This window comes from Ambystoma mexicanum, chromosome 4q, assembly GCF_040938575.1.
Source record: "Ambystoma mexicanum isolate Mex_15411 chromosome 4q, UKY_AmexF1_1, whole genome shotgun sequence".
Taxonomy (NCBI): Eukaryota; Metazoa; Chordata; class Amphibia; order Caudata; family Ambystomatidae; genus Ambystoma; species Ambystoma mexicanum.
The window spans coordinates 244483569-244511429 of NC_090928.1; the positions used below are offsets into that span (position 1 = coordinate 244483569).

Genomic DNA, 27861 nt, shown 5'->3' on the forward strand with positions numbered 1-27861 from the left:
GAGAGAAGTGAACTGATTGACCCTTTTGCGTCTTTCCAAGGACAGTCTGTTGTAGATAGGCCAAATCTGATCCGAATGCACCTGGCCCATTTCCCCATCATGATCCTCGAGCCAGTCCACCTTAGCTTACCACAGAAGTCTGTACACTGCTGGTTTACTTTCCTGACTGGAGGGTAAATCTCTCCCTGACATTTGAAACATCCTTTGGTTTGGATAAAGGTGATCCCTACACCATGCGTTGGAAAAAATATTGATGTCTCCCCTAGAGTGAGACCTATAGCAATATGCAAGACAGAGGGATAAGTACACTTCTAAGTAACCTGTGTAGTAAGAATTATAGCTGGACAAAAACAAAATGTGACCGCAATAAAGCCTTTGTGTAATGTACTACATGGTTCATTTGACGCAATTAATATAACTGACTATTCAATGCATCCATTTACTTTAATGGGTCGCTGTCAACATTAATGGCATGGGTGAGGGCACTCTAGCACAAAGCACTTATCAAGAGAAGCACATAAATATGTTCACCTGCAATAGGCAATGACTAGGTAGCAGAGAGGGCAGTTTGCTAGCACCAAAACACTGGAATGAACCCTGCAACCAGCCTTTTGTTAGACTTCAGAGGTAGCTCCTAGAAACAGGAAAAGTTGGTTTCACATGTATGCTACCAAATCAGGTACAGCAAACATTTTCAGAGCACCTGTTTAAGAAAGGCATTTTGGAGACCTTTGGGGACCTCAACTGGCAGTAGAAGGATTACACAAGAGCTACAGGAGCCAGTGGTGCAATGTAAACCTCCTCTGACTGTGAAACTAGAGGTTGTATCTTGCACCCCTATCTGGTTTGACATCTTTCCAGACTTCTGGTTTAATTGCTTTAAGGTTTAGTCCAGTGTATCTCAGTGTTTGCAATAGAGTCTTCATTATATGGGTGGGACATGCTGTGAACATTCATGAACAGGGCTGATTCTATGGCAGTGCAAGACTAGGCAGCATTCTAAAGCCTCACCATCAAGGCTCACCAGATGGCCCCTAAAAGTAAGAAATGGTTTCTATTTCCCTGCATGTGTGCTCTAATGGAGTCGAGTTGGGCTTTGGCTTATGTTCAGGAGACAAATATCACATTTATATACTATGGCAACTGTCCGGCACAGCCCCCACCTGCAGAGCAAAGAATATTTTTTGGCTATGATTCTGGCAGGAAAGAAATCCTGTCATCGAGGGCAGCAACATTTTGAAATACACAGCCACACCTGACAGCTGGTAGCGAGCAGGGCTGATGTGTCTGTCCCGGGGCAGGGCAATGAGCACCCTTCTCTCTAGCCCTCTGCCCTTCACGTCCCTGATCGGCCACGATCGGCCAATGACCTCTCTATGAGAGCTGCAGTTGAGCTTTTTATGGACCTCAGTAACTCATGGACAGGTGGCAAATTGTACACCGGATAAAGGCTTAACCTCATCTTTCGGGCAGGTGGGCTGAATCTGGGTCTTCTCCAACAGGCTGGCAGTCAAACAGGGCTTTGAGCGGGCTGAAAAAGTGGGCTCCCCAGAAGACAATGGCAAATGATTTGCATAGGCAGAGCCCCATCTCTCTCTCTCTCTATCCCCTAGACGTGCTTACTCTACAATAGCAAGTATGTTGCAAATGCATAGAGATGGAGGTGGGATGGTTAACTGGCAACTCTGAGTAACTAAACCTGTAGTGCTTGGCTGCGTACCAAAGCAGCAGCAGAGCCCAGGCCCTGGCACATAAACTGTGACACAGGGAGGAAGGCTGTGGGGTCTCAGTAACTTCAGGAAAGGAGCCAGTGACTGACATGACTTCAGGGCTTCTAGCTCCCCCCTCCTCAACCAACCAAGATCCAAGAATCTATGCGTGTGAAGGATCACTTCCATGCTCAGACACCAGACACTGAGCCTTTTTCCATTTAGAAAACGTACTGAAAGCTTTTCCATGCAAGCACGTGGGTTCCCATATGTCCTAATTGTATCTATGCTCTCTCTCTGCCTGACTTCTGCGCTACACATAGCTTTTAAGTCCTGAAGCGCGTTTTGAAAGTGGCAATTGATAAGGCAGTGTTTGAAGGATAGTTAAATCAATAAGAAAATCACACACCTAAAAGCAAAGTCTACAAGACATTGCTAAGCTTTATTCAGGATTAAGGCCTAGAACTATTTAAAGAGGTAGCATTAAGGAATGTTTGATAACACTGCCTAAAGCCAGCCAGCAATGCAGTGCGATGTGCTACATAGAAAATGTGCAACAAGAAGGAGACAAGGCCATAGCACTAAGTTTAGTATAATCAGAGAAAAATACCTTTGAAACACTACTTTTTTAGAGCCACAAGACATAGAATTGAATGGCGTTCTGTTTATTCGGTCAATAAGACTTACAAGTAAAGAATGATTCTCGCTTGGCAGGTGATAAAAAGTACGGAACTCCACGATTTCGCACGTCATCCTTATGCAGGGGCCATGCTCATCTACTTTGTATCATTCCGATTTGGTACGTGTGCTGCCGAAGCGCACAAAGTTAAAGACACCCCACACAGTATTTATGACGCCAGAATGTGCAGGCTTTTTAACATAGGCCCACTTGGTATGGTGTAACTTTGGCCAGACACCTATTATTTATGCAGAAGATATGAATATGAGGGTAAAAAAACAATGATCCAGGTTTCTTCACTGCTCTTTTAATCCAAAATAACTGATTTGTTTGTCGGACTATTACATTCAGAGGTGCAAAGGGTCATGGTCCAGGTTGCATAGAAAGAGAGAAGACGCATCACAATGGCTTAGTGATGAATGCCTGAAAGCAGCCCAAAGGTCTGATAGGCCAGAAAAAAGACTCTGTGCTTGTGACCATGTGTTTGTGGGTCAGTTACCTCTTCATGAATAATCAGCTATATATGGTGCCACCACCAGAGGGTGCCAGTTTGATGCCTGCAGGCAACATATGTATTCTATGATTGATTTCAATTTTCATCTGGATGACATGCTTAGGATGCCTATCCCCTCACCCATTTTCCACCGGTCTAGTGTCATTATATACGCACAGGAAATCTCTTACACCAGGTATTAGATCAAAGAGAAGTAATTTTTTCAATGTGTGAGGCTCGTGGTACTAACTCTTTTTTTGGGTTATAACTGAGGGCGTTTGATACTATAAGTAAATGTTTAAAGCATATATTCCGCTGCAGGGCTCTGCCACTTACATTTGAGGGTCAGGACTGCAGGGAGGCGCATGGTAAAGAGTGACCCTCGTGAGTATTACCCCGAATAGTATATATGACATAATTCCCATGGTAACGGCCTGGAGATTCTGATGCTCCCGTTAAAAAGGAATAAAAAGAATGTTTATGATTTTAAGTTTTTCTTAAATTCTATTGTATTATCATTCTAATAAAAATAATTAAACATTAAAAAAAAAGTAAGGAAGGCAATAATGTAAATTTGGTTGTTCCCGTAGCTGGATGTGGTGATCCAGAAAGGGGGAGACCTATGGCAATGAAGGGTATTACTTAAGTGAGAGCAGGGAGAGAGGGTGATACAATTATTGGCAGCTGATGAGAGAAGACACATCTGACGATTCCTTTACTGGTCCAGGTAAGAGGCCATGTGCCACCTATGACAGGGGGCTTCTGTTGTAGGGAGTGCCCTGTGCCCCATCCCTCCTGGTGCAGTGTTGCCCCGTCACTGTTCACAAACATTCTCCCGCGCAGGGAGTCAGTCTTAGCATAGCTATCTGAGACAGGGACTGTCACAGGTTTACTCCTGACAAAGCCTTTGGAAGGCATTTGGAACCCAGGGAGGTAGGAAAAAAAAGGCCTCATCAACCCTTTGGCGCTGCTGTAAAAAAGTGGCAGTATTTCAGTTCCAAGCCACTATTTTCCATTACCGCACCGCCGAGTTATAGGTTTGACGCGAAGTGAAGGATTTACCTCCAAAAACACTCTGGAGGTAAATCTCTCACTTCAAGATAAAAAAATCATCAGATTTACTGTGGCGGAATTACCGCTCGCAGTAAACCAAATAAGTCCCCATGGAGTCCAATGGAAAACGGGGTCTAACAGCCCTGCTACCAACTGATAATCCTGCAATGAATTTACGGACCCGCATGGCGATAATGGTAACCGAGATTGGTGGTAATTTCTCTGGAATGACTGCCAAACTCATAATAAGGCCCAATAGTTCTAAATATGAGTTTAGCTGTGCCATAGAAAAGTGGCAGTAATTCTCATGCCGCCACATTTCTGACCGGGAATTGATTTACCACAATGCCATATTATAGGTTTGGCATCTAATTGGAGGACTGACCTCCAGCATATTGCTGGAGGTAAGCCCTCCATTTAAAGGTCATAAACTGCTCGATTTACAGTAGTGGAATTACCATATGTGCTAAATGTGACAAAATGCCGATGTAGACCTATGGCCGCCAAATGGGGAGTAACACAACTGTTACCTCACTTAAAATCCTGCCATAAGTTTGAGGGACCGAGCGGTGGTAACTGTAAAAGAATTTGGCAGTAATCCCTCAAGAATTACCACCAAACTCGTAAAGGCCCAATGAATGAACAGAAGACTGTTAAAAGTGAAATCAGCGGCCCAGCGAGGCCAACAGGTTAGTTTGGTAATATATGCCATCCCAGATAGAGAAAGGAGAATGGATGGTAAGACATAGAGAGAAGTGAACTGATTGACCCTTTTGCGTCTTTCCAAGGACAGTCTGTTGTAGATAGGCCAAATCTGATCCGAATGCACCTGGCCCATTTCCCCATCATGATCCTCGAGCCTGTCCACCTTAGCTTACCACAGAAGTCTGTACACTGCTGGTTTACTTTCCTGACTGGAGGGTAAATCTCTCCCTGACATTTGAAACATCCTTTGGTTTGGATAAAGGTGATCCCTACACCATGCGTTGGAAAAAATATTGATGTCTCCCCTAGAGTGAGACCTATAGCAATATGCAAGACAGAGGGATAGGTACACTTCTAAGTAACCTGTGTGTTAAGAATTACAGCTGGACAAAAACAAAATGTGACCACAATAAAGCCTTTGTGTAATGTACTACATGGTTCATTTGACGCAATTAATATAACTGACTATTCAATGCATCCATTTACTTTAATGGGTCGCTGTCCACATTAATGGCATGGGTGAGGGCACTCTAGCACAAAGCACTCATCAAGAGAAGCACATAAATATGTTCACCTGCAATAGGCAGTGACTAGGTAGCAGAGAGGGCAGTTTGCTAGCACCAAAACACTGGAATGAACCCTGCAACCAGCCTTCTGTTAGACTTCAGAGGTAGCTCCTAGAAACAGGAAAAGTTGGTTTCACATGTATGCTACCACATCAGGTACAGCAAACATTATCAGAGCACCTGTTTAAGAAAGGCACCTTGGAGACCTTTGGGGACCTCAACTGGCAGTAGAAGGATTACACAAGAGGTACAGGAGCCAGTGGTGCAATGTAAACCTCCTCTGACTGTGAAACTAGAGGTTGTATCTTGCACCCCTATCTGGTTTGACATCTTTCCAGACTTCTGGTTTAATTGCTTTAAGGTTTAGTCCAGTGTATCTCAGTGTTTGCAATATAGTCTTCATTATATGGGGGGGACATGCTGTGAACATTCATGAACAGGGCTGATTCTATGGCAGTGCAAGACTAGGCAGCATTCTAAAGCCTCAACATCAAGGCTCACCAGATGGCCCCTAAAAGTAAGAAATGGTTTCTATTTCCCTGCATGTGTGCTCTAATGGAGTCGGGTTGGGCTTTGGCTTATGTTCAGGAGACAAATATCACATTTATATACTATGGCAACTGTCCGCCACAGCCCCCACCTGCAGAGCAAAGAATATTTTTTGGCTATGATTCTAGCAGGAAAGAAATCCTGCCATCGAGGGCAGCAACATTTTGAAATACACAGCCACACCTGACAGCTGGTAGCGAGCAGGAGGGCTGATGTGTCTGTCCCTGGGCAGGGCAATGAGCACCCTTCTCTCTAGCCCTCTGCCCTTCACGTCCCTGATCGGCCACGATCGGCCAATGACCTCTCTATGAGAGCTGCAGTTGAGCTTTTTATGGACCTCAGTAACTCATGGACAGGTGGCAAATTGTACACCGGATAAAGGCTTAACCTCATCTTTCTGGCTGGTGGGCTGAATCTGGGTCTTCTCCAACAGGCTGGCAGTCAAACAGGGCTTCGAGCGGCTGAAAAAGTGGGCTCCCCAGAAGACAATGGCAAATGATTTGCATAGGCAGAGCCCCATCTCTCTCTCTCTCTCTCTCTCTCTCTCTCTCCCCTAGACGTGCTTACTCTACAATAGCAAGTATGTTGCAAATGCATAGAGATGGAGGTGGGATGGTTAACTGGCAACTCTGAGTAACTAAACCTGTAGTGCTTGGCTGCGTACCAAAGCAGCAGCAGAGCCCAGGCCCTGGCACATAAACTGTGACACAGGGAGGAAGGCTGTGGGGTCTCAGTAACTTCAGGAATGGAGCCAGTGACTGACATGACTTCAGGGCTTCTAGCTCCCCCCTCCTCAACCAACCAAGATCCAAGAATCTATGCGTGTGAAGGATCAGTTCCATGCTCAGACACCAGACACTGAGCCTTTTTCCATTTAGAAAACGTCCTGAAAGCTTTTCCATGCAAGCACGTGGGTTCCCATATGTCCTAATTGTATCTATGCTCTCTCTCTGCCTGACTTCTGCGCTACACATAGCTTTTAAGTCCTGAAGCGCGTTTTGAAAGTGGCAATTGATAAGGCAGTGTTTGAAGGATAGTTAAATCAATAAGAAAATCACACACCTAAAAGCAAAGTCTACAAGGCATTGCTAAGCTTTATTCAGGATTAAGGCCTAGAACTATTTAAAGAGGTAGCATTAAGGAATGTTTGATAACACTGCCTAAAGCCAGCCAGCAATGCAGTGCGATGTGCTACATAGAAAATGTGCAACAAGAAGGAGACAAGGCCATAGCACTAAGTTTAGTATAATCAGAGAAAAATACCTTTGAAACACTACTTTTTTAGAGCCACAAGACATAGAATTGAATGGCGTTCTGTTTATTCGGTCAATAAGACTTACAAGTAAAGAATGATTCTCGCTTGGCAGGTGATAAAAAGTACGGAACTCCACGATTTCGCACGTCATCCTTATGCAGGGGCCATGCTCATCTACTTTGTATCATTCCGATTTGGTACATGTGCTGCCGAAGCGCACAAAGTTAAAGACACCCCACAGAGTATTTATGACGCCAGAATGTGCAGGCTTTTTAACATAGGCCCACTTGGTATGGTGTAACTTTGGCCAGACACCTATTATTTATGCAGAAGATATGAATATGAGGGTAAAAAAACAATGATCCAGGTTTCTTCACTGCTCTTTTAATCCAAAATAACTGATTTGTTTGTCGGACTATTACATTCAGAGGTGCAAAGGGTCATGGTCGAGGTTGCATAGAAAGAGAGAAGACGCATCACAATGGCTTAGTGATGAATGCCTGAAAGCAGCCCAAAGGTCTGATAGGCCAGAAAAAAGACTCTGTGCTTGTGACCATGTGTTTGTGGGTCAGTTACCTCTTCATGAATAATCAGCTATATATGGTGCCACCACCAGAGGGTGCCAGTTTGATGCCTGCAGGCAACATATGTATTCTATGATTGATTTCAATTTTCATCTGGATGACATGCTTAGGATGCCTATCCCCTCACCCATTTTCCACCGGTCTAGTGTCATTATATACGCACAGGAAATCTCTTACACCAGGTATTAGATCAAAGTGAAGTAATTTTTTCAATGTGTGAGGCTCGTGGTACTAACTCTTTTTTTGGGTTATAACTGAGGGCGTTTGATACTATAAGTAAATGTTTAAAGCATATATTCCGCTGCAGGGCTCTGCCACTTACATTTGAGGGTCAGGACTGCAGGGAGGCGCATGGTAAAGAGTGACCCTCGTGAGTATTACCCCGAATAGTATATATGACATAATTCCCATGGTAACGGCCTGGAGATTCTGATGCTCCCGTTAAAAAGGAATAAAAAGAATGTTTATGATTTTAAGTTTTTCTTAAATTCTATTGTATTATCATTCCAATAAAAATAATTAAACATTAAAAAAAAAGTAAGGAAGGCAATAATGTAAATTTGGTTGTTCCCGTAGCTGGATGTGGTGATCCAGAAAGGGGGAGACCTATGGCAATGAAGGGTATTACTTAAGTGAGAGCAGGGAGAGAGGGTGATACAATTATTGGCAGCTGATGAGAGAAGACACATCTGACGATTCCTTTACTGGTCCAGGTAAGAGGCCATGTGCCACCTATGACAGGGGGCTTCTGTTGTAGGGAGTGCCCTGTGCCCCATCCCTCCTGGTGCAGTGTTGCCCCGTCACTGTTCACAAACATTCTCCCGCGCAGGGAGTCAGTCTTAGCATAGCTATCTGAGACAGGGACTGTCACAGGTTTACTCCTGACAAAGCCTTTGGAAGGCATTTGGAACCCAGGGAGGTAGGAAAAAAAAGGCCTCATCAACCCTTTGGCGCTGCTGTAAAAAAGTGGCAGTATTTCAGTTCCAAGCCACTATTTTCCATTACCGCACCGCCGAGTTATAGGTTTGACGCGAAGTGAAGGATTTACCTCCAAAAACACTCTGGAGGTAAATCTCTCACTTCAAGATAAAAAAATCATCAGATTTACTGTGGCGGAATTACCGCTCGCAGTAAACCAAATAAGTCCCCATGGAGTCCAATGGAAAACGGGGTCTAACAGCCCTGCTACCAACTGATAATCCTGCAATGAATTTACGGACCCGCATGGCGATAATGGTAACCGAGATTGGTGGTAATTTCTCTGGAATGACTGCCAAACTCATAATAAGGCCCAATAGTTCTAAATATGAGTTTAGCTGTGCCATAGAAAAGTGGCAGTAATTCTCATGCCGCCACATTTCTGACCGGGAATTGATTTACCACAATGCCATATTATAGGTTTGGCATCTAATTGGAGGACTGACCTCCAGCATATTGCTGGAGGTAAGCCCTCCATTTAAAGGTCATAAACTGCTCGATTTACAGTAGTGGAATTACCATATGTGCTAAATGTGACAAAATGCCGATGTAGACCTATGGCCGCCAAATGGGAGTAACACAACTGTTACCTCACTTAAAATCCTGCCATAAGTTTGAGGGACCGAGCGGTGGTAACTGTAAAAGAATTTGGCAGTAATCCCTCAAGAATTACCACCAAACTCGTAAAGGCCCAATGAATGAACAGAAGACTGTTAAAAGTGAAATCAGCGGCCCAGCGAGGCCAACAGGTTAGTTTGGTAATATATGCCATCCCAGATAGAGAAAGGAGAATGGATGGTAAGACATAGAGAGAAGTGAACTGATTGACCCTTTTGCGTCTTTCCAAGGACAGTCTGTTGTAGATAGGCCAAATCTGATCCGAATGCACCTGGCCCATTTCCCCATCATGATCCTCGAGCCTGTCCACCTTAGCTTACCACAGAAGTCTGTACACTGCTGGTTTACTTTCCTGACTGGAGGGTAAATCTCTCCCTGACATTTGAAACATCCTTTGGTTTGGATAAAGGTGATCCCTACACCATGCGTTGGAAAAAATATTGATGTCTCCCCTAGAGTGAGACCTATAGCAATATGCAAGACAGAGGGATAGGTACACTTCTAAGTAACCTGTGTGTTAAGAATTACAGCTGGACAAAAACAAAATGTGACCACAATAAAGCCTTTGTGTAATGTACTACATGGTTCATTTGACGCAATTAATATAACTGACTATTCAATGCATCCATTTACTTTAATGGGTCGCTGTCCACATTAATGGCATGGGTGAGGGCACTCTAGCACAAAGCACTCATCAAGAGAAGCACATAAATATGTTCACCTGCAATAGGCAGTGACTAGGTAGCAGAGAGGGCAGTTTGCTAGCACCAAAACACTGGAATGAACCCTGCAACCAGCCTTCTGTTAGACTTCAGAGGTAGCTCCTAGAAACAGGAAAAGTTGGTTTCACATGTATGCTACCACATCAGGTACAGCAAACATTATCAGAGCACCTGTTTAAGAAAGGCACCTTGGAGACCTTTGGGGACCTCAACTGGCAGTAGAAGGATTACACAAGAGGTACAGGAGCCAGTGGTGCAATGTAAACCTCCTCTGACTGTGAAACTAGAGGTTGTATCTTGCACCCCTATCTGGTTTGACATCTTTCCAGACTTCTGGTTTAATTGCTTTAAGGTTTAGTCCAGTGTATCTCAGTGTTTGCAATATAGTCTTCATTATATGGGGGGGACATGCTGTGAACATTCATGAACAGGGCTGATTCTATGGCAGTGCAAGACTAGGCAGCATTCTAAAGCCTCAACATCAAGGCTCACCAGATGGCCCCTAAAAGTAAGAAATGGTTTCTATTTCCCTGCATGTGTGCTCTAATGGAGTCGGGTTGGGCTTTGGCTTATGTTCAGGAGACAAATATCACATTTATATACTATGGCAACTGTCCGCCACAGCCCCCACCTGCAGAGCAAAGAATATTTTTTGGCTATGATTCTAGCAGGAAAGAAATCCTGCCATCGAGGGCAGCAACATTTTGAAATACACAGCCACACCTGACAGCTGGTAGCGAGCAGGAGGGCTGATGTGTCTGTCCCTGGGCAGGGCAATGAGCACCCTTCTCTCTAGCCCTCTGCCCTTCACGTCCCTGATCGGCCACGATCGGCCAATGACCTCTCTATGAGAGCTGCAGTTGAGCTTTTTATGGACCTCAGTAACTCATGGACAGGTGGCAAATTGTACACCGGATAAAGGCTTAACCTCATCTTTCTGGCTGGTGGGCTGAATCTGGGTCTTCTCCAACAGGCTGGCAGTCAAACAGGGCTTCGAGCGGCTGAAAAAGTGGGCTCCCCAGAAGACAATGGCAAATGATTTGCATAGGCAGAGCCCCATCTCTCTCTCTCTCTCTCTCTCTCTCTCCCCTAGACGTGCTTACTCTACAATAGCAAGTATGTTGCAAATGCATAGAGATGGAGGTGGGATGGTTAACTGGCAACTCTGAGTAACTAAACCTGTAGTGCTTGGCTGCGTACCAAAGCAGCAGCAGAGCCCAGGCCCTGGCACATAAACTGTGACACAGGGAGGAAGGCTGTGGGGTCTCAGTAACTTCAGGAATGGAGCCAGTGACTGACATGACTTCAGGGCTTCTAGCTCCCCCCTCCTCAACCAACCAAGATCCAAGAATCTATGCGTGTGAAGGATCACTTCCATGCTCAGACACCAGACACTGAGCCTTTTTCCATTTAGAAAACGTCCTGAAAGCTTTTCCATGCAAGCACGTGGGTTCCCATATGTCCTAATTGTATCTATGCTCTCTCTCTGCCTGACTTCTGCGCTACACATAGCTTTTAAGTCCTGAAGCGCGTTTTGAAAGTGGCAATTGATAAGGCAGTGTTTGAAGGATAGTTAAATCAATAAGAAAATCACACACCTAAAAGCAAAGTCTACAAGACATTGCTAAGCCTTATTCAGGATTAAGGCCTAGAACTATTTAAAGAGGTAGCATTAAGGAATGTTTGATAACACTGCCTAAAGCCAGCCAGCAATGCAGTGCGATGTGCTACATAGAAAATGTGCAACAAGAAGGAGACAAGGCCATAGCACTAAGTTTAGTATAATCAGAGAAAAATACCTTTGAAACACTACTTTTTTAGAGCCACAAGACATAGAATTGAATGGCGTTCTGTTTATTCGGTCAATAAGACTTACAAGTAAAGAATGATTCTCGCTTGGCAGGTGATAAAAAGTACGGAACTCCACGATTTCGCACGTCATCCTTATGCAGGGGCCATGCTCATCTACTTTGTATCATTCCGATTTGGTACGTGTGCTGCCGAAGCGCACAAAGTTAAAGACACCCCACAGAGTATTTATGACGCCAGAATGTGCAGGCTTTTTAACATAGGCCCACTTGGTATGGTGTAACTTTGGCCAGACACCTATTATTTATGCAGAAGATATGAATATGAGGGTAAAAAAACAATGATCCAGGTTTCTTCACTGCTCTTTTAATCCAAAATAACTGATTTGTTTGTCGGACTATTACATTCAGAGGTGCAAAGGGTCATGGTCGAGGTTGCATAGAAAGAGAGAAGACGCATCACAATGGCTTAGTGATGAATGCCTGAAAGCAGCCCAAAGGTCTGATAGGCCAGAAAAAAGACTCTGTGCTTGTGACCATGTGTTTGTGGGTCAGTTACCTCTTCATGAATAATCAGCTATATATGGTGCCACCACCAGAGGGTGCCAGTTTGATGCCTGCAGGCAACATATGTATTCTATGATTGATTTCAATTTTCATCTGGATGACATGCTTAGGATGCCTATCCCCTCACCCATTTTCCACCGGTCTAGTGTCATTATATACGCACAGGAAATCTCTTACACCAGGTATTAGATCAAAGTGAAGTAATTTTTTCAATGTGTGAGGCTCGTGGTACTAACTCTTTTTTTGGGTTATAACTGAGGGCGTTTGATACTATAAGTAAATGTTTAAAGCATATATTCTGCTGCAGGGCTCTGCCACTTACATTTGAGGGTCAGGACTGCAGGGAGGCGCATGGTAAAGAGTGACCCTCGTGAGTATTACCCCGAATAGTATATATGACATAATTCCCATGGTAACGGCCTGGAGATTCTGATGCTCCCGTTAAAAAGGAATAAAAAGAATGTTTATGATTTTAAGTTTTTCTTAAATTCTATTGTATTATCATTCTAATAAAAATAATTAAACATTAAAAAAAAAGTAAGGAAGGCAATAATGTAAATTTGGTTGTTCCCGTAGCTGGATGTGGTGATCCAGAAAGGGGGAGACCTATGGCAATGAAGGGTATTACTTAAGTGAGAGCAGGGAGAGAGGGTGATACAATTATTGGCAGCTGATGAGAGAAGACACATCTGACGATTCCTTTACTGGTCCAGTTAAGAGGCCATGTGCCACCTATGACAGGGGGCTTCTGTTGTAGGGAGTGCCCTGTGCCCCATCCCTCCTGGTGCAGTGTTGCCCCGTCACTGTTCACAAACATTCTCCCGCGCAGGGAGTCAGTCTTAGCATAGCTATCTGAGACAGGGACTGTCACAGGTTTACTCCTGACAAAGCCTTTGGAAGGCATTTGGAACCCAGGGAGGTAGGAAAAAAAAGGCCTCATCAACCCTTTGGCGCTGCTGTAAAAAAGTGGCAGTATTTCAGTTCCAAGCCACTATTTTCCATTACCGCACCGCCGAGTTATAGGTTTGACGCGAAGTGAAGGATTTACCTCCAAAAACACTCTGGAGGTAAATCTCTCACTTCAAGATAAAAAAATCATCAGATTTACTGTGGCGGAATTACCGCTCGCAGTAAACCAAATAAGTCCCCATGGAGTCCAATGGAAAACGGGGTCTAACAGCCCTGCTACCAACTGATAATCCTGCAATGAATTTACGGACCCGCATGGCGATAATGGTAACCGAGATTGGTGGTAATTTCTCTGGAATGACTGCCAAACTCATAATAAGGCCCAATAGTTCTAAATATGAGTTTAGCTGTGCCATAGAAAAGTGGCAGTAATTCTCATGCCGCCACATTTCTGACCGGGAATTGATTTACCACAATGCCATATTATAGGTTTGGCATCTAATTGGAGGACTGACCTCCAGCATATTGCTGGAGGTAAGCCCTCCATTTAAAGGTCATAAACTGCTCGATTTACAGTAGTGGAATTACCATATGTGCTAAATGTGACAAAATGCTGATGTAGACCTATGGCCGCCAAATGGGGAGTAACACAACTGTTACCTCACTTAAAATCCTGTCATAAGTTTGAGGGACCGAGCGGTGGTAACTGTAAAAGAATTTGGCAGTAATCCCTCAAGAATTACCACCAAACTCGTAAAGGCCCAATGAATGAACAGAAGACTGTTAAAAGTGAAATCAGCGGCCCAGCGAGGCCAACAGGTTAGTTTGGTAATATATGCCATCCCAGATAGAGAAAGGAGAATGGATGGTAAGACATAGAGAGAAGTGAACTGATTGACCCTTTTGCGTCTTTCCAAGGACAGTCTGTTGTAGATAGGCCAAATCTGATCCGAATGCACCTGGCCCATTTCCCCATCATGATCCCCGAGCCTGTCCACCTTAGCTTACCACAGAAGTCTGTACACTGCTGGTTTACTTTCCTGAGTGGAGGGTAAATCTCTCCCTGACATTTGAAACATCCTTTGGTTTGGATAAAGGTGATCCCTACACCATGCGTTGGAAAAAATATTGATGTCTCCCCTAGAGTGAGACCTATAGCAATATGCAAGACAGAGGGATAGGTACACTTCTAAGTAACCTGTGTGTTAAGAATTACAGCTGGACAAAAACAAAATGTGACCACAATAAAGCCTTTGTGTAATGTACTACATGGTTCATTTGACGCAATTAATATAACTGACTATTCAATGCATCCATTTACTTTAATGGGTCGCTGTCCACATTAATGGCATGGGTGAGGGCACTCTAGCACAAAGCACTCATCAAGAGAAGCACATAAATATGTTCACCTGCAATAGGCAGTGACTAGGTAGCAGAGAGGGCAGTTTGCTAGCACCAAAACACTGGAATGAACCCTGCAACCAGCCTTCTGTTAGACTTCAGAGGTAGCTCCTAGAAACAGGAAAAGTTGGTTTCACATGTATGCTACCACATCAGGTACAGCAAACATTATCAGAGCACCTGTTTAAGAAAGGCACCTTGGAGACCTTTGGGGACCTCAACTGGCAGTAGAAGGATTACACAAGAGGTACAGGAGCCAGTGGTGCAATGTAAACCTCCTCTGACTGTGAAACTAGAGGTTGTATCTTGCACCCCTATCTGGTTTGACATCTTTCCAGACTTCTGGTTTAATTGCTTTAAGGTTTAGTCCAGTGTATCTCAGTGTTTGCAATATAGTCTTCATTATATGGGGGGGACATGCTGTGAACATTCATGAACAGGGCTGATTCTATGGCAGTGCAAGACTAGGCAGCATTCTAAAGCCTCAACATCAAGGCTCACCAGATGGCCCCTAAAAGTAAGAAATGGTTTCTATTTCTTGCATGTGTGCTCTAATGGAGTCGGGTTGGGCTTTGGCTTATGTTCAGGAGACAAATATCACATTTATATACTATGGCAACTGTCCGCCACAGCCCCCACCTGCAGAGCAAAGAATATTTTTTGGCTATGATTCTAGCAGGAAAGAAATCCTGCCATCGAGGGCAGCAACATTTTGAAATACACAGCCACACCTGACAGCTGGTAGCGAGCAGGAGGGCTGATGTGTCTGTCCCTGGGCAGGGCAATGAGCACCCTTCTCTCTAGCCCTCTGCCCTTCACGTCCCTGATCGGCCACGATCGGCCAAAGACCTCTCTATGAGAGCTGCAGTTGAGCTTTTTATGGACCTCAGTAACTCATGGACAGGTGGCAAATTGTACACCGGATAAAGGCTTAACCTCATCTTTCTGGCTGTTGGGCTGAATCTGGGTCTTCTCCAACAGGCTGGCAGTCAAACAGGGCTTCGAGCGGCTGAAAAAGTGGGCTCCCCAGAAGACAATGGCAAATGATTTGCATAGGCAGAGCCCCATCTCTCTCTCTCTCTCTCTCTCTCTCCCCTAGACGTGCTTACTCTACAATAGCAAGTATGTTGCAAATGCATAGAGATGGAGGTGGGATGGTTAACTGGCAACTCTGAGTAACTAAATCTGTAGTGCTTGGCTGCGTACCAAAGCAGCAGCAGAGCCCAGGCCCTGGCACATGAACTGTGACACCGTGAGGAAGGCTGTGGGGTCTCAGTAACTTCAGGAAAGGAGCCTGTGACTGACATGACTTCAGGGCTTCTAGCTTCCCCCCCTCCTCAACCAACCAAGATCCAAGAATCTATGCGTGTGAAGGATCAGTTCCATGCTCAGACACCAGACACTGAGCCTTTTTCCATTTAGAAAACGTCCTGAAAGCTTTTCCATGCAAGCACGTGGGTTCCCATAGGTCCTAATTGTATCTATGCTCTCTCTCTGCCTGACTTCTGCGCTACACATAGCTTTTAAGTCCTGAAGCGCGTTTTGAAAGTGGCAATTGATAAGGCAGTGTTTGAAGGCTAGTTAAATCAATAAGAAAATCACACACCTAAAAGCAAAGTCTACAAGACATTGCTAAGCTTTATTCAGGATTAAGGCCTAGAACTATTTAAAGAGGTAGCATTAAGGAATGTTTGATAACATTGCCTAAAGCCAGCCAGCAATGCAGTGCCATGTGCTACATAGAAAATGTGCAACAAGAAGGAGACAAGGCCATACCACTAAGTTTGGTATAATCAGAGAAAAATACCTTTGAAACACTACTTTTTTAGAGCCACAAGACATAGAATTGAATGGAGTTCTGTTTATTCGGTCAATAAGACTTACAAGTAAAGAATGTTTCTGGCTTGGCAGGTGATAAAAAGTACGGAACTCCACGATTTCGCACGTCATCCTTATGCAGGGGCCATGCTCATCTACTTTGTATCATTCCGATTTGGTACATGTGCTGCCGAAGCGCACAAAGTTAAAGACACCCCACACAGTATTTATGACGCCAGAATGTGCAGGCTTTTAAACATAGGCCCACTTGGTATGGTGTAAAGTTGGCCAGACACCTATTATTTATGCAGAAGATATGAATATGAGGGTAAAAAAACAATGATCCAGGTTTCTTCACTGCTCTTTTAATCCAAAATAACTGATTTGTTTGTCGGACTATTACATTCAGAGGTGCAAAGGGTCATGGTCCAGGTTGCATAGAAAGAGAGAAGACGCATCACAATGGCTTAGTGATGAATGCCTGAAAGCAGCCCAAAGGTCTGATAGGCCAGAAAAAAGACTCTGTGCTTGTGACCATGTGTTTGTGGGTCAGTTACCTCTTCATGAATAATCAGCTGTATATGGTGCCACCGCCAGAGGGTGCCATTTCGATGCCTGCAGGCAACATATGTATTCTATGACTGATTTCAATTTTCATCTGGATGACATGCTTAGGATGCCTATCCCCTCACCCATTTTCCACCGGTCTAGTGTCATTATATACGCACAGGAAATCTCTTACACCAGGTATTAGATCAAAGTGAAGTAATTTTTTCAATCTGTGAGGCTTGTGGTACTAACTCTTTTTTGGGTTATAACTGAGGGCGTTTGATACTATAAGTAAATGTTTAAAGCATATATTCCGCTGCAGGGCTCTGCCACTTACATTTGAGGGTCAGGACTGCAGGGAGGCGCATGGTAAAGAGTGACCCTCGTGAGTATTACCCTGAATAGTATATATGACATAATTCCCATGGTAACGGCCTGGAGATTCTGATGCTCCCGTTAAAAAGGAATAAAAAGAATGTTTATGATTTTAAGTTTTTCTTAAATTCTATTGTATTATCATTCTAATAAAAATAATTAAACATTAAAAAAAAAAGTAAGGAAGGCAATAATGTAAATTTGGTTGTTCCTGTAGCTGGATGTGGTGATCCAGAAAGGGGGAGACCTATGGCAATGAAGGGTATTACTTAAGTGAGAGCAGGGAGGGAGGGTGATACAATTATTGGCAGCTGATGAGAGAAGACACATCTGACGATTCCTTTACTGGTCCAGGTAAGAGGCCATGTGCCACCTATGACAGGGGGCTTCTGTTGTAGGGAGTGCCCTGTGCCCCATCCCTCCTGTTGCAGTGTTGCCCCGTCACTGTTCACAAACATTCTCCCGCGCAGGGAGTCAGTCTTAGCATAGCTATCTGAGACAGGGACTGTCACAGGTTTACTCCTGACAAAGCCTTTGGAAGGCATTTGGAACCCAGGGAGGTAGGAAAAAAAAAGGCCTCATCAACCCTTTGGCGCTGCTGTAAAAAAGTGGCAGTATTTCAGTTCCAAGCCACTATTTTCCATTACCGCACCGCCGAGTTATAGGTTTGACGCGAAGTGAAGTATTTACCTCCAAAAACACTCTGGAGGTAAATCTCTCACTTCAAGATAAAAAAATCATCAGATTTACTGTGGCGGAATTACCGCTCGCAGTAAACCAAATAAGTCCCCAAGAAGTCCAATGGAAAACGGGGTCTAACAGCCCTGCTACCAACTGATAATCCTGCAATAAATTTACGGACCCGCATGGCGATAATGGTAACCGAGATTGGTGGTAATTTCTCTGGAATGACTGCCAAACTCATAATAAGGCCCAATAGTTCTAAATATGAGTTTAGCTGTGCCATAGAAAAGAGCAGTAATTCTCATGCCGCCACATTTCGTACCAGGAATTGAGTTACCACAATGCCATATTATAGGTTTGGCATCTAATTGGAGGACTGACCTCCAGCATATTGCTGGAGGTAAGCCCTCCATTTAAAGGTCATAAACTGCTCGATTTACAGTAGTGGAATTACCATATGTGCTAAATGTGACAAAATGCCGATGTAGACCTATGGATGCCAAATGGGGAGTAACACAACTGTTACCTCACTTAAAATCCTGCCATAAGTTTGAGGGACCGAGCGGTGGTAACTGTAAAAGAATTTGGCAGTAATCCCTCAAGAATTACCACCAAACTCGTAAAGGCCCAATGAATGAACAGAAGACTGTTAAAAGTGAAATCAGAGGCCCAGCGAGGCCAACAGGTTAGTTTGGTAATATATGCCATCCCAGATAGAGAAAGGAGAATGGATGGTAAGACATAGAGAGAAGTGAACTGATTGACCCTTTTGCGTCTTTCCAAGGACAGTCTGTTGTAGATAGGCCAAATCTGATCCGAATGCACCTGGCCCATTTCCCCATCATGATCCTCGAGCCTGTCCACCTTAGCTTACCACAGAAGTCTGTACACTGCTGGTTTACTTTCCTGACTGGAGGGTAAATCTCTCCCTGACATTTGAAACATCCTTTGGTTTGGATAAAGGTTATCCCTACACCATGCGTTGGAAAAAATATTGATGTCTCCCCTAGAGTGAGACCTGTAGCAATATGCAAGACAGAGGGATAAGTACACTTCTAAGTAACCTGTGTAGTAAGAATTATAGCTGGACAAAAACAAAATGTGACCACAATAAAGCCTTTGTGTAATGTACTACATGGTTCATTTGACGCAATTAATATAACTGACTATTCAATGCATCCATTTACTTTAATGGGTCGCTGTCCACATTAATGGCATGGGTGAGGGCACTCTAGCACAAAGCACTCATCAAGAGAAGCACATAAATATGTTCACCTGCAATAGGCAGTGACTAGGTAGCAGAGAGGGCAGTTTGCTAGCACCAAAACACTGGAATGAACCCTGCAACCAGCCTTCTGTTAGACTTCAGAGGTAGCTCCTAGAAACAGGAAAAGTTGGTTTCACATGTATGCTACCACATCAGGTACAGCAAACATTATCAGAGCACCTGTTTAAGAAAGGCACCTTGGAGACCTTTGGGGACCTCAACTGGCAGTAGAAGGATTACACAAGAGGTACAGGAGCCAGTGGTGCAATGTAAACCTCCTCTGACTGTGAAACTAGAGGTTGTATCTTGCACCCCTATCTGGTTTGACATCTTTCCAGACTTCTGGTTTAATTGCTTTAAGGTTTAGTCCAGTGTATCTCAGTGTTTGCAATATAGTCTTCATTATATGGGTGGGACATGCTGTGAACATTCATGACCAGGGCTGATTCTATGGCAGTGCAAGACTAGGCAGCATTCTAAAGCCTCAACATCAAGGCTCACCAGATGGCCCCTAAAAGTAAGAAATGGTTTCTATTTCCTTGCATGTGTGCTCTAATGGAGTCGGGTTGGGCTTTGGCTTATGTTCAGGAGACAAATATCACATTTATATACTATGGCAACTGTCCGGCACAGCCCCCACCTGCAGAGCAAAGAATATTTTTTGGCTATGATTCTTACAGGAAAGAAATCCTGTCATCGAGGGCAGCAACATTTTGAAATACACAGCCACACCTGACAGCTGGTAGCGAGCAGGGCTGATGTGTCTGTCCCGGGGCAGGGCAATGAGCACCCTTCTCTCTAGCCCTCTGCCCTTCACGTCCCTGATCGACCACGATCGGCCAATGACCTCTCTATGAGAGCTGCAGTTGAGCTTTTTATGGACCTCAGTAACTCATGGACAGGTGGCAAATTGTACACCGGATAAAGGCTTAACCTCATCTTTCTGGCTGGTGGGCTGAATCTGGGTCTTCTCCAACAGGCTGGCAGTCAAATAGGGCTTCGAGCGGCTGAAAAAGTGGGCTCCCCAGAAGACAATGGCAAATGATTTGCATAGGCAGAGCCCCATCTCTCTCTCTCTCTCTCTCTCTCTCTCACTCCCCTAGACGTGCTTACTCTACAATAGCAAGTATGTTGCAAATGCATAGAGATGGAGGTGGGATGGTTAACTGGCAACTCTGAGTAACTAAACCTGTAGTGCTTGGCTGCGTATCAAAGCAGCAGCAGAGCCCAGGCCCTGGCACATGAACTGTGACACCGGGAGGAAGGCTGTGGGGTCTCAGTAACTTCAGGAAAGGAGCCTGTGACTGACATGACTTCAGGGCTTCTAGCTCCCCCCTCCTCAACCAACCAAGATCCAAGAATCTATGCGTGTGAAGGATCACTTCCATGCTCAGACACCAGACACTGAGCCTTTTTCCATTTAGAAAACGTCCTGAAAGCTTTTCCATGCAAGCACGTGGGTTCCCATATGTCCTAATTGTATCTATGCTCTCTCTCTGCCTGACTTCTGCGCTACACATAGCTTTTAAGTCCTGAAGCGCGTTTTGAAAGTGGCAATTGATAAGGCAGTGTTTGAAGGATAGTTAAATCAATAAGAAAATCACACACCTAAAAGCAAAGTCTACAAGACATTGCTAAGCTTTATTCAGGATTAAGGCCTAGAACTATTTAAAGAGGTAGCATTAAGGAATGTTTGATAACACTGCCTAAAGCCAGCCAGCAATGCAGTGCGATGTGCTACATAGAAAATGTGCAACAAGAAGGAGACAAGGCCATAGCTCTAAGTTTAGTATAATCAGAGAAAAATACCTTTGAAACACTACTTTTTTAGAGCCACAAGACATAGAATTGAATGGCGTTCTGTTTATTCGGTCAATAAGACTTACAAGTAAAGAATGATTCTCGCTTGGCAGGTGATAAAAAGTACGGAACTCCACGATTTTGCACATCATCCTTATGCAGGGGCCATGCTCATCTACTTTGTATCATTCCGATTTGGTACATGTGCTGCCGAAGCGCACAAAGTTAAAGACACCCCACACAGTATTTATGACGCCAGAATGTGCAGGCTTTTTAACATAGGCCCACTTGGTATGGTGTAACTTTGGCCAGACACCTATTATTTATGGAGGAGATATGAATATGAGGGTAAAAAAACAATGATCCAGGTTTCTTCACTGCTCTTTTAATCCAAAATAACTGATTTGTTTGTCGGACTATTACATTCAGAGGTGCAAAGGGTCATGGTCCAGGTTGCATAGAAAGAGAGAAGACGCATCACAATGGCTTAGTGATGTATGCCTGAAAGCAGCCCAAAGGTCTGATAGGCCAGAAAAAAGACTCTGTGCTTGTGACCATGTGCTTGTGGGTCAGTTACCTCTTCATGAATAATCAGCTGTATATGGTGCCACCGCCAGAGGGTGCCATTTCGATGCCTGCAGGCAACATATGTATTCTATGAATGATTTCAATTTTCATCTGGATGACATGCTTAGGATGCCTATCCCCTCACCCATTTTCCACCGGTCTAGTGTCATTATATACTCACAGTAAATCTCTTACACCAGGTATTAGATCAAAGTGAAGTAATTTTTTCAACTTGTGAGGCTCGTGGTACTAACTTTTTTTTGGGTTATCACTGAGGGCGTTTGATACAATAAGTAAATGTTTAAAGCATATATTCCGCTGCAGGGCTCTGCCACTTACATTTGAGGGTCAGGAATGCAGGGAGGCGCATGGTAAAGAGTGACCCTCGTGAGTATTGCCCCGAATAGTATATATGACATAATTCCCATGGTAACGGCCTGGAGATTCTGATGCTCCCGTTAAAAAGGAATAAGAAGAATGTTTATGATTTTAAGTTTTTCTTAAATTCTATTGTATTATCATTCTAATAAAAATAATTAAACATTAAAAAAAAAGTAAGGAAGGCAATAATGTAAATTTGGTTGTTCCCGTAGCTGGATGTGGTGATCCAGAAAGGGGGAGACCTATGGCAATGAGGGGTATTACTTAAGTGAGAGCAGGGAGAGAGGGTGATACAATTATTGGCAGCTGATGAGAGAAGACACATCTGACGATTCCTTTACTGGTCCAGGTAAGAGGCCATGTGCCACCTACGACAGGGGGCTTCTGTTGTAGGGAGTGCCCTGTGCCCCATCCCTCCTGGTGCAGTGTTGCCCCGTCACTGTTCACAAACATTCTCCCGCGCAGGGAGTCAGTCTTAGCATAGCTATCTGAGACAGGGACTGTCACAGGTTTACTCCTGACAAAGCCTTTGGAAGGCATTTGGAACCCAGGGAGGTAGGAAAAAAAGGCCTCATCAACCCTTTGGCGCTGCTGTAAAAAAGTGGCAGTAATTCAGTTCCAAGCCACTATTTTCCATTACCGCACCGCCGAGTTATAGGTTTGACGCGAAGTGAAGGATTTACCTCCAAAAACACTTTGAAGGTAAATCTCTCACTTCAAGATAAAAAAATCATCAGATTTACTGTGGCGGAATTACCGCTCGCAGTAAACCAAATAAGTCCCCATGGAGTCCAATGGAAAACGGGGTCTAACAGCCCTGCTACCAACTGATAATCCTGCAATGAATTTACGGACCCGCATGGCGATAATGGTAACCGAGAATGGTGGTAATTTCTCTGGAATGACTGCCAAACTCATAATAAGGCCCAATAGTTCTAAATATGAGTTTAGCTGTGCCATAGAAAAGTGGCAGTAATTCTCATGCCGCCACATTTCTGACCGGGAATTGATTTACCACAATGCCATATTATAGGTTTGGCATCAAATTGGAGGACTGACCTCCAGCATACTGCTGGAGGTAAGCCCTCCATTTAAAGGTCAAAAACTGCTCGATTTACAGTAGTGGAAATACCATATGTGCTAAATGTGTCAAAATGCCGATGTAGACCTATGGCCGCCAAATGGGGAGTAACACAACTGTTACCTCACTTAAAATCCTGCCATAAGTTTGAGGGACCGAGCGGTGGTAACTGTAAAAGAATTTGGCAGTAATCCCTCAAGAATTTCCACCAAACTCGTAAAGGCCCAATGAATGAACAGAAGACTGTTAAAAGTGAAATCAGCAGCCCAGCGAGGCCAACAGGTTAGTTTGGTAACATATGCCATCCCAGATAGAGAAAGGAGAATGGATGGTAAGACATAGAGAGAAGTGAACTGATTGACCCTTTTGCGTCTTTCCAAGGACAGTCTGTTGTAGATAGGCCAAATCTGATCCAAATGCACCTGGCCCATTTCCCCATCATGATCCTCGAGCCAGTCTACCACAGAAGTCTGTACACTGCTGGTTTGCTTTCCTGACTGGAGGGTAAATCTCTCACTGACATTTGAAACATCCTTTGGTTTGGATAAAGGTGATCCCTACACCATGCGTTGGAAAAAATATTGATGTCTCCCCTAGAGTTAGTCCTATAGCAATATGCAAGACAGAGGGATAAGTACACTTCTATGTAACCTGTGTAGTAAGAATTGTAGCTGGACAAAAACAAAATGTGACCGCAATAAAGCCTGTGTGTAATGTACTACATGGTTCATTTGACGCAATTAATATAACTGACTATTCAATGCATCCATTTACTTTAATGGGTCGCTGTCCACATTAATGGCATGGGTGAGGGCACTCTAGCACAAAGCACTCATCAAGAGAAGCACATAAATATGTTCACCTGCAATAGGCAGTGACTAGGTAGCAGAGAGGGCAGTTTGCTAGCACCAAAACACTGGAATGAACTCTGCAACCAGCCTTCTGTTAGACTTCAGAGGTAGCTCCTAGAAACAGGAAAAGTTGGTTTCACATGTATGCTACCACATCAGGTACAGCAAACATTTTCAGAGCACCTGTTTAAGAAAGGCACTTTGGAGACCTTTGGGGACCTCAACTGGCAGTAGAAGGATTACAGAAGAGGTACAGGAGCCAGTGGTGCAATGTAAACCTCCTCTGAATGTGAAACTAGAGGTTGTATCTTGCACCCCTATCTGGTTTGACATCTTTCCAGACTTCTGGTTCAATTGCTTTAAGGTTTAGTCCAGTGTATCTCAGTGTTTGCAATAGAGTCTTCATTATATGGGTGGGACATGCTGTGAACATTCATGAACAGGGCTGATTCTATGGCAGTGCAAGACTAGGCAGCATTCTAAAGCCTCACCATCAAGGCTCACCAGATGGCCCCTAAAAGTAAGAAATGGTTTCTATTTCCCTGCATGTGTGCTCTAATGGAGTAGGGTTGGGCTTTGGCTTATGTTCAGGAGACAAATATCACATTTATATACTATGGCAACTGTCCGGCACAGCCCCCACCTGCAGAGCAAAGAATATTTTTTGGCTATGATTCTGGCAGGAAAGAAATCCTGCCATTGAGAGCAGCAACATTTTGAAATACACAGCCACACCTGACAGCTGGTAGCAAGCAGGGCTGATGTGTCTGTCCATGGGCAGGGCAATGAGCCCCCTTCTCTCTAGCCCTCTGCCCTACACGTCCCTGATCGGCCACGATCGGACAATGGCCTCTCTATGAGAGCTGCAGTTGAGCTTTTTATGGACCTCAGTAACTCATGGACAGGTGGCAAATTGTACACTGGATTAAGGCTTAGCCACAGATTTCTGGCTGGTGGGCTGAATCCGGGTCTTCTCCAACAGGCTGGCAGTTAACAGAGCTTCGAGCGGCTGAAAAAGTGGGCTCCCCAGAAGACAATGGCAAATGATTTGCATAGGCAGAGCCCCATCTCTCTCTCTCTCTCTCTCTCTCCCCTAGACGTGCTTACTCTAAAATAGCAAGTATGTTGCAAATGCATAGAGATGGAGGTGGGATGGTTTACTGGCAACTCTGAGTAACTAACAGGCTAATTCATAGAATTTCGCACAAAAGTGGCGCACGCGGCTGGCGCACAGTGTCCCCGTGCGATACACTGCGCCAGCCGCATGCGATAAAATCCATTTCATCGCACAGCGTATTCATGGATTTCAGCCTCCAAAACCAGCCGTGGCGCAGCGACCCTGCAGCAGCACCAGTTACGCCCCCAAAAACGCCCTCGCGCAAGGAAAAGCCATCAAAATTCCCAATTCATCACAAAGGGCTGCGCTAACCCTGGACCAGTTCACAGGGCTGCCAAACAGCAAACGCCAAGCGGGGAACGTGTATTTCAGTGGTTCGCGGGAAGTTTCACACGCGATTGTCCTGGGTACGTGTACATCAGGGGTGCGCGTGAAGTAACAAACACGATTCCATCAGGGCACGTGTATTCCAGGGGTGCGCGGGAAGTATCACACGCAAAATCAGCAGGATACGTGTATTTCAGGGGTGCGCGGGAAGTATCACACCCGATTCCATCAGGGTACGTGTATTTCAGGGATGCGCGGGAAGAATCACATGCGATTCCATCAGGGCACATGTTTTTCAGGGGTGCGCGGGGAGCACTACACGTGAATTGGCCGTGTGGGTCCTCCCAGGTGTTCCCTCTACACCCTCCACGGCCCCTGCAGCCAGCCCACACCACAGGGGACTACCCTGCACCCCTGCTCATGTCCCGCAGGCATCCCATCCACCATGGCCATGCCCCCCAGCCAAGCCACATGTCACCTTGCACTACTGATCAACAACGCATGTCTCCCAGCACCCTCACCCCCCCCCCCACTGTGGGGCACCTGCCAGCAGGCCCCCACACATGTCCAACTCATGTCCCCCTGCACCCCCACCCCCCAGCACTGTGGGGCGCCCTCCACCAGGCCCCCACTCCTTTCTACCACCCCCCAACCCCCCAGCAGTGCGGTTCGCCTGTGTACGTGTATATTAGGGTTGCGCGTGTAGTCTGGCACGCAAATTCATCAGGGTACGTGTATTATGGGTCCGCGTGAACTTCCACACGCGATATCAGCAGGGTACGTGTATTACGGGGTTTGCGGGAAGTTCCACACGCGATTGCCCTGGGTACGTGTATTTCGGGGTGCGCAGGAAGTTCCACACGCGATTTCAGCAGGGTACGTGTATTCCAAGGTGCGCGGGAAGTACCACAGGCGATTGCCCTGGGCATGTGTATTTCGGGGTGCGTGGGAAGTTCCACACACGAATTCAGCAGGGTACATGTATTCCAAGGTGCGCGGGAAGTTCCACACGCGATTGCCCTGGGCACGCGTATTTCGGGGTGCGCGGGAAGTTCCACAAGCGATTGTCCGTGGTGCGTGTATTTCGGGTTGCGCGTGAAGTTTCACACACGATTTCAGCAGGGTACGTGTATTCCAAGGTGCAAGGGAAATTCCACACGCAAATCCAGCAGCCTACGTGTATTCCGGGGGCGCCGGGCAGTCCTACACGTGAATCGGCCGTGTGGGTCCTCCCAGCTGTTCACTCGACACCCTCCATGGGCCCTGCAGGCGGCCCACACCACAGGGGACTACCCTGCACATGTCCCGCAGGCAGCCCATCCACCATGCCCATGCCCCCCAGCCAACCCACATGTCACCTTGCACTACTGCCCACCAACGCATGTCCCCCTGCACCCCCACCCCTCAGCATCCAGGGTCACCCTCCACCAGGCCCCCACTCATGTACCCCTGCACCCCTACCCCCCAGCACTGTGGGCCACCCTCCACCAGGCCCCTACTAATGTCCCCCTGCACTCCCACCCCCCAGCACTGTGGGGCACCCTCCACCAGGCCCCCACTCATGTCCAACTCATGTCTCCCAGCACCCCCACCACCCAGCACTGTGGGGCACCCTCCACCAGGCCCCCACTCAAGTCCAACTCATGTCCCCCTGCACCCCCACCCCCCAGCACTGTGGGGCACCCTCCACCAGGCCCCCACTCATGTCCAACTCATGTCCCCCTGCACCCCCACCCCCCAGCACTGTGGGGCACCCTCCACCAGGCCCCCACTCATGTCCAACTCATGTCTCCCAGCACCCCCACCTACCAGCACTGTGGGCCACCCTCCACCAGGCCCCCACTCATGTCTCCCAGCACCCCCACCCCCCAGCACTGTGGGGCACCCTTAACCAGGCCCCCACTCATGTCTCCCAGCACTCCCACCCCCCAGCACTGTGGCCCACCCTCCACCAGGCCCACACTCATGTCTCCCAGCACCCCCACCCCCCAGCACTGTGGGGCACCCTCCACCAGGCCCCCACTCATGTCCAACTCATGTCCCCCTTCAACCCCACCTCCCAGCACTGTGGGGCACCCTCCACCAGGCCCCCACTCATGTCCCCCTGCACCTCCACCGCCAGCACTGTGGGGCACCCTCCACCAGGCCCCCACTCATGTCCAACTCATGTCTCCCAGCACCCCCAGCCCCCAGCACTGTGGGCCACCCTCCACCAGGCCCCCACTCATGTCCCCCTGCACCTCCACCCCCCACCAGTCAGGGGCATCTGCCAGCAGGCCCCGACACATGTCCCCCAGCCAACATGTCATCACAATCTAGATCCCTGGGCGTTATGGGCAGCCTCCAAATGCCAAACACCCACCCGGGTATTGCATCCACCCACTTAGAAATGGCAATTACATGATACAACCCCAATGGCAAGTTTGTAAATGAACACCTCATGTCCCT

General features: G+C 45.9%; 5 non-coding genes across 5 annotated transcripts; all 5 read right to left on the reverse strand.

Moving 5' to 3' along the window:
- Window positions 1-2427: 2427 nt before the first annotated feature.
- LOC138468648 (U6 spliceosomal RNA) lies at window positions 2428-2531 on the reverse strand. Its single transcript, XR_011268395.1, has one exon. It is a non-coding gene; the product is annotated as a U6 spliceosomal RNA (small nuclear RNA).
- A 4594-nt stretch (window positions 2532-7125) lies between these two features.
- LOC138468636 (U6 spliceosomal RNA) lies at window positions 7126-7229 on the reverse strand. The gene has a single exon (XR_011268385.1). It is a non-coding gene; the product is annotated as a U6 spliceosomal RNA (small nuclear RNA).
- A 4589-nt stretch (window positions 7230-11818) lies between these two features.
- Window positions 11819-11922, reverse strand: LOC138468649 (U6 spliceosomal RNA). The gene has a single exon (XR_011268396.1). It is a non-coding gene; the product is annotated as a U6 spliceosomal RNA (small nuclear RNA).
- Window positions 11923-16511: 4589 nt separating this feature from the next.
- Window positions 16512-16615, reverse strand: LOC138468638 (U6 spliceosomal RNA). The gene has a single exon (XR_011268386.1). It is a non-coding gene; the product is annotated as a U6 spliceosomal RNA (small nuclear RNA).
- Window positions 16616-21206: 4591 nt separating this feature from the next.
- LOC138468643 (U6 spliceosomal RNA) lies at window positions 21207-21310 on the reverse strand. Its single transcript, XR_011268390.1, has one exon. It is a non-coding gene; the product is annotated as a U6 spliceosomal RNA (small nuclear RNA).
- Window positions 21311-27861: the final 6551 nt, after the last annotated feature.